This window comes from Notamacropus eugenii, chromosome 2, assembly GCF_028372415.1.
Source record: "Notamacropus eugenii isolate mMacEug1 chromosome 2, mMacEug1.pri_v2, whole genome shotgun sequence".
NCBI classification, from domain to species: Eukaryota; Metazoa; Chordata; class Mammalia; order Diprotodontia; family Macropodidae; genus Notamacropus; species Notamacropus eugenii.
Genome location: NC_092873.1, coordinates 377,164,004 through 377,175,569, shown reverse-complemented (window position 1 = coordinate 377,175,569; position 11,566 = coordinate 377,164,004). Strand labels below are relative to the sequence as shown.

The window sequence follows — 11,566 nt, the reverse complement described above, 5'->3', positions numbered from 1 at the left end:
TTTCTCTGGGGGGTGGATAACATCCTCGATCATAAGTTCTTCAGAATTGTCTTGGATCATTGTATTGCTGAGAATAGCTGTCATTCAGAGCTGATCATTTTACAATGTTGCTGTTACTTTGTACCTAGGACATTTCACTTTGTATCAGCTCATGTAAGTCTTTCAGGTTTTTCTGAGAGCATCCTGCTCCTCATTTCTTATAGCACAATGATATTCTATCATAATCATTTACCACAATTTGTTCAGCCATTCCCCAATTGATGGGCATCTCGTCAATTGGTCAATACCTATTCTTTGCCAGACAAGAACTGCTATAAATATATTAGTACATATAGGTCCTTTTACCTTTTAAAAAAAAATCTCTTTTTGGATACAGATATAGTAGGGGTAGTGCTAGATCAAAGAGTATTATTCCTGGTTTTATAGCCCTTTGGGCATAGTTCTAAAGTGCTGTATAGAATGGAGTTCACAACTCCACTAGCAGAGGATTAATGTCTTATTCCCCCACCCCCACACACATCCCCTCCATTTGTCAGTTTTCTTTTCCATCCTATTAGCCTACCTAATAGGTATGAGGTAGAACTTCATAATTGTTTTAATTTGCATTTCTCCAATCAATAGTGAATTGGAGTATTTTTTCATTATGGCTATAGATAGCTTAGATTACTTCATCTGAAAACTGATCATATCTTTTGATCATTTATCAAATGGAGAATGGCTCTTACTTTTATAAATTTGACCCAGTTCTCTGTATGTTTGGAAAAAGAGGCCTTTGGGGGGAGAAGCCAAGATGGCAGAGTAGAAAGACACACATATGCTAGCTCCGAACCCACAGCCCATAAAATATCTGTAAAGAAGAACTCCCAACAAATTCTGGAGCAGCAGAAGCCACAGAACAATGGAGCAGATGAGATTTCTGTTCCAGAGAGCCCTGAAAACCTGACGTGAAAGGTACCTCGAGCACTGGACCCAGAGTGGAGCCCAGCCCTGCCTTGGCCACGTGGCACCGAAAGGAGAAGATCCAAGCAGGCTTCAGGGACAGAATCTCCAGCGGCCGTGCTGGTCTCTCCACCCACAGGTGCCAGGGGTGAGTGAGTCTTTTTGGCTTGCCGAGAGGGGAGTGGGGTGTCTCCATAACTCAGGCCCCCTCAGGAGGCAGCAGCTGGGGCGGCCCACAGGGGCTCCCAAAGCAGGCAGGAGCTCTGATCCATTGTTGAAGGTCTCTGCATAAGCCCCCTGAGGGAACCGAGCCCTGTGTGGTGGCCCTGCCCCCACCTGAGCAGCTGAACTTAATCTCACACTGAATAGCAGCCCTGCCCCCACCCAAAGCCCTGAGGCTGGGAAGCAGCATTTGAATCTCAGACCCCAAGCACTGGCTGGGTGGATCTGGAGGCGTGGTGAGGGTGGAAAGAAAACTCAGAAGTCAAGTCACTGGCTGGGAAAATGCCCAGAAAAGGGAAAAAAAATAAGACTATAGAAGGTTACTTTCTTGGTGAACAGATAATTCCTCCCTTCCTTTCAGATGAGGAAGAACAATGCTTACCACCAGGGAAAGACACAGAATTCAAAGCTTCTAAATCCCACACATCCAAAATAAATATACCATGGGCTTAGGCCATGGAAGAGCTCAAAAAGGATTTTGAAAATCAAGTAAGAGAGGTGGAAGAAAAACTGGGAAGAGAAATGAGAGAGATGAAAGAAAAGCATGAAAAGCAGGTCAACACCTTGCTAAAGGAGGCCCAAAAAAATGCTGAAGAAAATAGCACCTTGAAAAATAGGCTAACTTAATTGGCAAAAGAGGTTCAAAAAGCCAATGAGGAGAAGAATGCTTTCAAAAGCAGAATTAGCCAAATGGAAAGGGAGGTTCAAAAGCTCACTGAAGAAAATAGTTCTTTCAAAATTAGAATGGAACAGATGGAGGCTAATGACTTTGTGAGAAACCAAGAAATCACAAAACAAAACCAAAAGAATGAAAAAATGGAAGATAACGTGAAATATCTCATTGGAAAAACAACTGACCTGGAAAATAGATCCAGGAGAGACAATTTAAAAATTATGGGCCTACCTCAAAGCTGTGATGAGAAAAAAAGCCTAGACATCATCTTTCATGAAATTATCAAGGAAAACTGCCCTGAGATTCTAGAACCAGAGGGCAAAATAAGTATTCAAGGAATCCACAGATCACCTCCTGAAAGAGATCCCAAAAGAGAAACTCCTAGGAACATTGTGGCCAAATTCCAGAGTTCCCAGATCAAGGAGAAAATATTGCAAGCAGCTAGAAAGAAACAATTCAAGTACTGTGGAAATACAATCAGGATAACACAAGATCTAGCAGCTTCTACCTTAAGGGATTGAAGGGCATGGAATAGGATATTCCAGAAGTCAAAGGAACTAGGACTAAAACCAAGAATCACCTACCCAGCAAAACTGAGTATAATACTTCAGGGGAAAAATGGTCTTTCAATGAAATAGAGGACTTTCAAGCATTCTTGATGAAAAGACCAGAGCTGAAAAGAAAATTTGACTTTCAAACACAAGAATGAAGAGAAGCATGAAAAGGTAAACAGCAAAGAGAAGTCATAAGGGACTTACTAAAGTTGAACTGTTTACATTCCTACATGGAAAGAAAATATTTGTAACTCTTGAAACTTTTCAGTATCTGGGTAGTTGGTGGGATTACACACACACACACACACACACACACACACACACACACACAGACAGAGAGCACAGAGTGAATTGAATAGGGTGGGATCATATCTTCAAAAAAATGAAATTATGCGGTGAGAGAGAAATATATTGGGAGGAGAACGGGAGAAATGGAATGGGGCAAATTATCTCTCATAAAAGAGGCAAGCAAAGACTTTTTAGTGGAGGGAAAAAGAAGGGAAGTGAGAGAAAAACATGAAGTTTACTCTCATCACATTCCACTAAAGGAAGGAATAAAATGCACACTCATTTTGGTACGAAAACCTATCTTTCAATACAGGAAAGTGGGGGATAAGGGGATAAGCAGGGTGGGGGGGGATGATGTAAGGGAGGGCAATGGGAGGAGGGAGCAATTAGAAGTCAACACTCTTGGGGATGGACAGGATCAAAAGAGAGAATAGAAGTAATGGGGGGCAGGATAGGATGGGGGGAAATATAGTTAGTCGTACACAACATGACTATTATGGAAGTCATTTGCAAAACTACACAGATATGGCCTATATTGAATTGCTTGCCTTCCAAAAGGAATGGGTGGGGAGCGAGGGATGAAGAGAAGTTGGAACTCAAAGTTTTAGGATCAGCTGTCGAGTACTGTTCTCGCTACTAGGAAATAAGAAATACAGGTAAAGGGGTATAGAAAGTTTTCTGGCCCTACAGGACAAAAGAGAAGATGGGGACAAGGGAAGGGAGGGATGATAGAAGAGAGGACAGATTGGTGATGGGGCAATCAATGCTCGGCGTTTTGGGGTGGGGGGAGGGGACAAAAGGGGAGAAAATTTGGAACCCAAAATTTTGTGAAAATAAATGTTAAAAGTTAAATAAATTAATAAAAAAAGAAAAAGAGGCCTTTATCAGAGAAACTTGCTTCAAAATTTTTTTCACAGTTACTATAGACAACTGTATTCCCCTCCATCCTATTTTTCCCCTACTCTTTTTATTCTATTCTCTTTCTCCTTACACCCTGTCCCTCCTCAAAAGTGTTTTGTTTCTGACAACTCTTCCCCCAGTCTGCCCTCCCTTCTGTCATTTTCCTCCCTCCTTCTCTTATCCCCTTCTTCTCCTACTTACCTGTGGGTAAGATGAATTTCTATACCCAACTGAGTGTATATGTTATTTCCTCTTTGAGTCAATTCTGATGAAGTAAAATTACCTTACTCCTCCTCACCTCCTCCCTCTTCCCCTCTACTGTAAAGACTTTTTCTTGCCTCTTTTATGTGAGATAATTTAGCCCATTCTACTTCTCCCTTTCTCTTTCTTCCAGTACATTCCTCTCTCATCCTTTATTTTTTTTAGATATCATACCTTCACATTCAGCTCATGCCTGTGTCCTCTGTCTATATATCCTCCTTCTAACTACACTAGTAATGAGAAAGTTCTTACGAGTTACAAGTATCAACTTCCCGTAAAGGAATGTAGACAGTTTAAGCTAATTGAAGCCTTTATGATTTCTCTTTCCTGCTTACCTTTTTATGCTTTTCTTGAATCTTGTATTTGAAAATCAAATTTTCTATTCATCTTTGGTCTTTTCATCAAGAATGCTTGAAAATCCTCTATTTTATTGAATATACATTTCCCTCATTGCTGGATTGTACTCAGTTTTGCTAGATAGGTGATTCTTGGTTGTAAACCTAGATCCTTTGCTCTGTGGAATATCATATTCCAAACCCTCTAATCCTTTAATATAAAAGCTGCTAAATCTTGTGTTATCCTGATTGTGGCTCCATGATACTTGATACTTGAATTGTTTCTTTCTGGCTGCTTGCAATATTTTCTTCTTGACCTGGGAGTTCTGGAATTTGGCTATAATATGCCTGGGAGTTTTCATTTTAGGATCTTTTTCAGGAGGTGATGGGTGGATTTTTTTCAATTTCTATTTCACCTTTTGATTTTAGAATATCAGAGCAGTTTTCCTTGAAAATTTCTTGAAAGATGATGTCTAGGCTCTTTTTTTTATTTTGACTTTCAGGTAGGGCAATAATTTTAAATTTCTCCTGGATTTTTTTACAGGTCAGTTGTTTTTTTCTAATGAGACAATTTGCATTGTCTTCTATTTTTTTATTCTTTTGGTTTTGTTTCTTGATTTCTCATAAAGTCATTAGCTTCCACTTGCTCCACTATAATTTTTAAGAAATTATTTTTTTCAGTGAACTTTTGTACTTCCTTTTTCATTTGGCCAATTCTACTTTTTTATAAAGGTTTCTTTCTTCAGTGAATTTTTGTGCCTCTTTTTCCATTTGACCAATTCTGTTTTTTTAAGACATTCTTCTTATTGACTTTTTGTACCTCTTTTACCATTTGACTTAGTCTGTTTTTTTAGGTGTTATTTTCTTCAGTAGTTTTTCTGTCTTCTATATCAAACTGGACTCTTTTTTCATGATTTTCTTATATCACTCTCATTTCTCTTCCCAATTTTTCCTTTACCTCTCTTACTTGATTTTCAAAATCTTTCTTGAGCCCTTCCAAGGCCTGAGACCAAATCATAATTTTCTTGGAGGCTGTAAATGTAGGAGCTTTGATTTTGTTTTCTTCTTTTGAGTGTGTGTTTTGATCTTCTTTGTCGCCATAATAACTTTCTATGGTCAGAATTTTTTTTTCTGTTATTTGCTAATTTCCCCAGTTTATTTCTTGACTTGTAACTCTGTTAACTTTGTGAAAATAAGGCTCTGTTTCTAAGGTGGAGGATGCACTGTTCTGAGCTTTAGGAGTTTTGCACAGCTGTTTTCAGAGAAACTTCTAGGGGCCTCTAAGTTTTTAGTTCTTCCAAGCTGATATGATCTAAGGAGAAGTGCATTTATTACTCTCCTGGCCTGTTCTCTGATCCATGAGTGACCATTAGCACCCTTTACTGCCCTGGAACTGTGATGAGTGAGGGTCCCTGCTCCACTGCAACCACAAGTTTTGTGTGCTAGTGCTCCTCCTTGCACTGGAATTGCCACCTAGGACTGCAACCTGGATCCTAGTATAGGCCAAGCAACAGAGTCCTGCCTCAGTGCTGGCAAAAAAGACCCTTGTAATCTCTATGACTAGTTGTTGGACCCTCTTACCATCTGTGGGTTGAGTGCTCTGGAAGCAGGTGCTGCTGCTGCTGCTGATTCACTTGAGCTGAAGACCTGTTGCCGGTTTGCTGTGGCTGTGCTGGTGTGGCCTGTGCTGGACTGTGCTCTACTCGCATCCAGGTGATATCAGGACTTTCCTGTTGACATTCTAAGTTGTCTTTGATATCTTTGGGCCAAGAAGTTCATAAACTACCACAGCTGCCACTGATTCAGTTACCCCAAGGCTTACTCTTGGTTTGCTAGGCCCTAATCTGCACTGGCTCAGCCTGTTCTGGACTCTGCTCCTCTCTCACACTGGTGCAATAGATCTTTTCTGATGACCTTCTAAGTTGTCTTTGGTTGGAAAATCATTTCAGTCTATCCTTTTGTGAGTTCTGCTGCTGTAGGAATTGTTTTATGACATTATTTAAAGGTGTTTGGAGGGGTTTTGGGGATAGTTCAGGCAAGTTACTGCCTTTTCTCTACCATCTTGGCTTCACCCCTTATTTGTCCGAGTTTGAAACTTTTTCTGCTACTTCCAATGTGTGTGAACTTAGGCAAATCACTTAACCCTTGATGGCCTCAGTTTCCCTTTCTGCAAAAAATGAGGGGCCTTGATTAATTGACCCCTAAGGTCCCTTTCAGCTCTCAGTGTATGACTCTATACTGATTTAATTAGGACTCTTTAATTAATTTGATTGATGGGAAAAAGTTTTCTTTTTTGCTTCCTTAGTTCAGAGTACTTGGGGGTTCAAAGTCTTCTGTGTGTATGTGTGAGACTGAACACCATGAGGTGCTTGGGGGTTTGCCCTAGAGGATTAAGTAACATATACTTTTGCAGGAGGAGGAGAAAGTGAAGAAAGAGATGTGAGCAACAGCAGCATGAGCCCTAGGACGATTCCCAAGCTTGGTGGCCTGACACCTCGGATGCTTCATTTCCTGCTTTGTGGGAGATGGCCTTGTCATTGTAGGATCTCATCCTGCCCTGCTAGGGAGCCCTGGATTCTCTGTACGTTATGAAATGATGAACTAATCAGACAGGTGGACTCTAGGGTTGCCTTGGATAATGCATAGACATAGTCATATTCCACTGCCCCCCGTCTTCCCCTATGTACCTTAGGTCTGGAACCCTCAGAAAGACCAAGAGGAAGTCATCAAGAATGGAAGAGTAGGGTGTCATTAATTTATTCCATTGTTGATCTTAATCCACCAGTGAATCAAACTGAGAACAAAGAGATGCGTAAGCCAGAAACAACTGTCAAAATTTTCCATGTCATTCTTGTCTTTGAATGAATTCCCAGCATGCCAGGGGAGGGTGGCTACTACTGTGTTTGGACAGACTGTTATAAGCAGCAAGATTGGGCTGGATGTGTCTTTAAATTTTTGGGTCTGATTCCTCACCCTGTCATTTATTTTGTCCAGTGAGGGTGCAGTATTGCTATGGGGGTGTGAGACAAAGTTTTGGTTGATTGGTGCTGGCTGTGGAATGTGACCTGCAACTTTGTTTGGGTGACTTTTCCACATGGGAAGGGACAGAGGAATTTCAGGGCAAGTAGCTAGGTGGAGTTCCAAGGCTCTACTAGAGAGAGCTAGGTCTTATCTAGGGTGGGCCTAATAGGTAGACTCTTGGGGCTGATCTCATCAATTTGTACCTTAAGCTCACTTTGGGTTAGTGTGCATAGAAAAATGCAAGTATGGCCAACCCCAGTTTGGAGGGCTTACACAGGAATTCATTCATTAAACTAATATAGAATTATTCATTATCTTAGGCCCTACTAATAGTATTATAGAAATGAGGGAGTGAGGGAGGAGATAATTCCACTGTATCCTGCCCTGGGAGGCAGCTAGGTGACATAGTAGGTAGAGTTCCAGGCCTAGAGTCAGGACGACTCATCTTCACGAGTCCAAATCTGATTTCAGAGACTTACTGGTTGTATGATCCTGGGCAAGTCACTTAGCCTGTTTGCCTCAGTTTCCTCATCTGTAAAATGAACTAGAGAAGGAAGTGGCAAATCATGGTAGTGTGTTTGCTAAGAAAACCCCAAATGGGGTCATGAAGAGTAAGTCACAACTGGAATGACTCAACAGCAACAGAAATTCTTCCTAGACCATGCCTGGATTATTGTGGTTAGTGCTGGGCACCACATTTTAGGCAACACATTGAAATACTAGAGAGCATCCTAAATGATGAGAGGACAGAATGACATGATATACAAGCATCAACTGAGGGACATAGGCCAATTTAGCTTGCAAAAGAGAAGACATTAGGAGAAATCAAAGGGCTGCCGTGAAGATAAGAGAAATATTTGTTCTACTTGACCCCAAGGGGCAGAATAAGAGCAAGGGGAGGAAACAACAGAGACATGATTTTTAGTTGGATATGTGAAAAAACCCCACCAAACAATTAAACAGTTAAGTATTAATTAAACAAATAAGCAATTAAGTAATCAAACAATTATTAATTAGACAAACAAGCAATTAAATAATTAAAGCCATCTGAAAGAGGAAGGAGTGGCTCAACTAACTATGAAGGATAAACACTTTTTTGAAGTATTGTAGGGGGAGTTCTCAGGCAAGCACAGATTGGACTCTCACCCAAATGGGATGTCTGAGGTCCTTTCCAACTTGGAGATTCTGGACTTCAGCCAATATTTACTGAGGACCTATTATGTGCAAGGCGCATAACAGGTTACAATTATAAAAGTGGCCAAGAAAGACAAGATTTAATCCTTGACTTCATAGAGTTTATCATTTAGTAAGGTGTTATGAGACAGATTCATAGATTAAATAATAAGAGCAAGCTTTTTATATAGCACTTTAAAGTTTCCAAAACACTATACAGATGTTACTCATTTTATCCTCAAATCAACCCTGTGAGGTAGGTGCTATTATTATTATTTTTTTTGTATTAAACTGCTTCAATGGTCTCAAAATTCTGAGACAGATTTTTGGTCAAGTTGTTTCCATTTAAAAATTGCTTATTTAAAAAACTAATAGCTTAAAACTGCCACAAAATCAATGTCCACAAAAACATTCATTCTTCCAAGCTTTTACAATGCATTGTAATCATTAACCATTCTTTTACTATTAAACTTAAGTGGCTAATTGAGACAAGCAGTTCTGAGACCATTCTTCCACCACTGTTTAAGACTGGGTGGCAGCTATTGTTGAGAATATTCATTTAGCCTTCTGGACCTTCTAGGCAGATTTCGTGACCTTGCCAGCTCCAGCAGCCTTCTTGTCAACTGCCTTGATGATACCAACTGCAACAGTCTGCCTCATATCACGAACAGCCAAAGAACCCAGAGGAGGATAATCAGAGAAACTCTCCACCCACATAGACTTGCCTGGAACCATGTCAACTATGCGGCATCACCAGATTTCAGGAATTTAGGGCAATCTTCCGGCTTCTTACCAGAACGACGATCAATCTTCTTTAGTTCAGCAAACTTGCAAGCAATGTAAGCAGTATGACAATCCAGAATAGGTACATAGCCAAGCACTGATTTGGTCTGAATGGTTCAAAATAATAACCTGTGGGGTGAAACCAGCTGCTTCCATAGGTTGATCATTCTTGCTATTACTAGCCACATTGCCATGGTGGACATCTTTGACAGATACGTCATTGACGTTGAAACCAACATTATCCCCTGGCAGAGCCTCACTCCAAGATTCATGGTGCATTTCGACAGACTTTATCTCAGTTGTAATATTGACTGGGACAAAGGTGACCATCATGCCTGGTTTTAGAACACCAGTTTCCACTCATCCAACAGGTACAGTACCAATGCTGCCAATCTTATAGACGTCTTGGAGGGGTAGATGAAGAGACTTGTCAGTTGGATGAGTTGGTGGCAGGATGCAATTCAAAGCTTCAAGCAGTGTAGTTCCATTAGCATTGTCATCCTTAGGAGTGACTTTTCATCCCTTGAACCAAGGCATATTAGAGCTTGGGTCCAGCATATTGTCATCATTCCAACCTGAAATTGGCACAAAAGTGACTGTATCAGGGTTGTAGACAATTTTCTTAATATAGATACTGACTTGCTTGACAATTTTCTCATTTCTCTTCTGGTTGTAGGGGGACTCGGTGGAATCTATCTTGTTTACACCATCAATTACTTGTTTTTCCACCTAGTGTGTAGGTGAGAAGGGCATGCTCACAGGTCTGTGCATTCTTTGAGATACCATTTTCAAATTCACCTACACCAGCAGCAACAGTCAGGACAGCACAGTCTACCTGAGATGTGCCTGTAATCATGTTCTTGTAGTCTCCAGGTCCTGGAGCATCAATAATGGTCACATAGTACTTACTGGTCTCAAATTTCCACAGGGTGATATCAACAGTGATACCACGCTCACATTCAACCTTCAGTTTATCCAAGACTGAGGCATATTTGAAAGAACCCTTTCCCACATCAGAAGCCTCCTTCTCGAACTTCTCAATGGTTCTCTGATCAATTTCACCTCATTTGTAGATAAGGTGGCCAGTAGTGGTGGACTTGACAGAGTCTACATGTCCAATGATGACAATGTTAATGTGAATCTTTTCCTTGCCCATTTTTGTGGAAGTTTGGCCATGGTTTTCACAACACCTGTGTTCTGGAAGCAAATTTGTTGCAAAAAAGAGTAGGTGCTATTATTACACTTATTTTACACCTGAGGAAACTGAGGCTAAGTGACTTGTCCAGGTCACATAGCTAGTCAGTATCTGAGGAAGCATTTGGACTTTCTGAAACCATGTCCTATACTCTATCCACTATACCACTCAGGTGCCTCTACTGTATTGCTGAAGGAGCTGTGAAATAGGATAACTATTCTGAAAAACAATTTGAAGTTATGTAAATAAAGTGGCTCAAATAATTATGCCCTTTAATTCAGAGAATGCACTGGTAGGCATATCTTAGAAGAATGTCATTAACAAAAAGAAAGACTCATGTGTCAGCATATTTATAGCATCACACTTTGTGATTATAGTATCGCATGATATATTTATTTATTATAATTATATAACATAATAAGTAATTGTATAATATAATATATTATTTATGTCACTGTGATTATAGTATCACTTTTTGTCCATTGATTGGGAAAATGTTGTACATGAATGTAACATAATATTATTAATATTACTGTGCTGTAAGAAAGGACAAATATGATTAATCCAGAGAAAATGGCCTGTAGGAAGGTTCCATAAAATGTTATGATGCCATGGCAACTCAGAGAAAGGAGAAATCCCTTCTGGGAGCATGAGGGAAGGCTTCATGGGGGAGTGAGTCTTGAAGATAGCAAGGTGGAATTAGAAAGGTAGAATTGGTGGGGTAGGGAATATATTCTGGGAAGAGGGAATAACATTAGCCTTTTTAAAAAAAATTATTTTTTTTCAGTTTTCTACAATCACTTCCATATATCTTAGATTTTTTTCCCCTCTTCCCTCTCCTTCCTCCCTCCTTCCCCCCTCCCTCCCCAAGATGGCATGCAATCTTATATAGGTTCTAAACATACATTCTTATTAAATACATTTTCACTTTAGTCATGTTGCATAGAAGAATTAAAACGAATGGGAGAAACCATAAAACAAAACAAAACATAACACAAGAGAAAATGGTCTGCTTCATTCTGTAATCCAATTCTATAGTTCTTTCTCTGGATGTGGAAGGAACATGAATCTTAAAGGTACAAAGAAGGAAAAGTTTTAGGAATATTTGGGCAACAATGAGTAGCCTAGTTTCATTGCAGTATGTGTGAAAGGGAGTTGTTCTTATTCATTCATGTCTGCTTCTTTGTGACCCCATTTGATGTTTTCTTGGCAAAGATACGGG

General features: G+C 40.0%; 1 pseudogene; it reads right to left on the bottom strand.

Annotated features, from left to right (window-relative positions):
• Window positions 1-8,921: 8,921 nt before the first annotated feature.
• LOC140524058 (elongation factor 1-alpha 1 pseudogene) lies at window positions 8,922-10,344 on the bottom strand (annotated as a pseudogene).
• Between the last annotated feature and the right edge of the window lie 1,222 nt (window positions 10,345-11,566).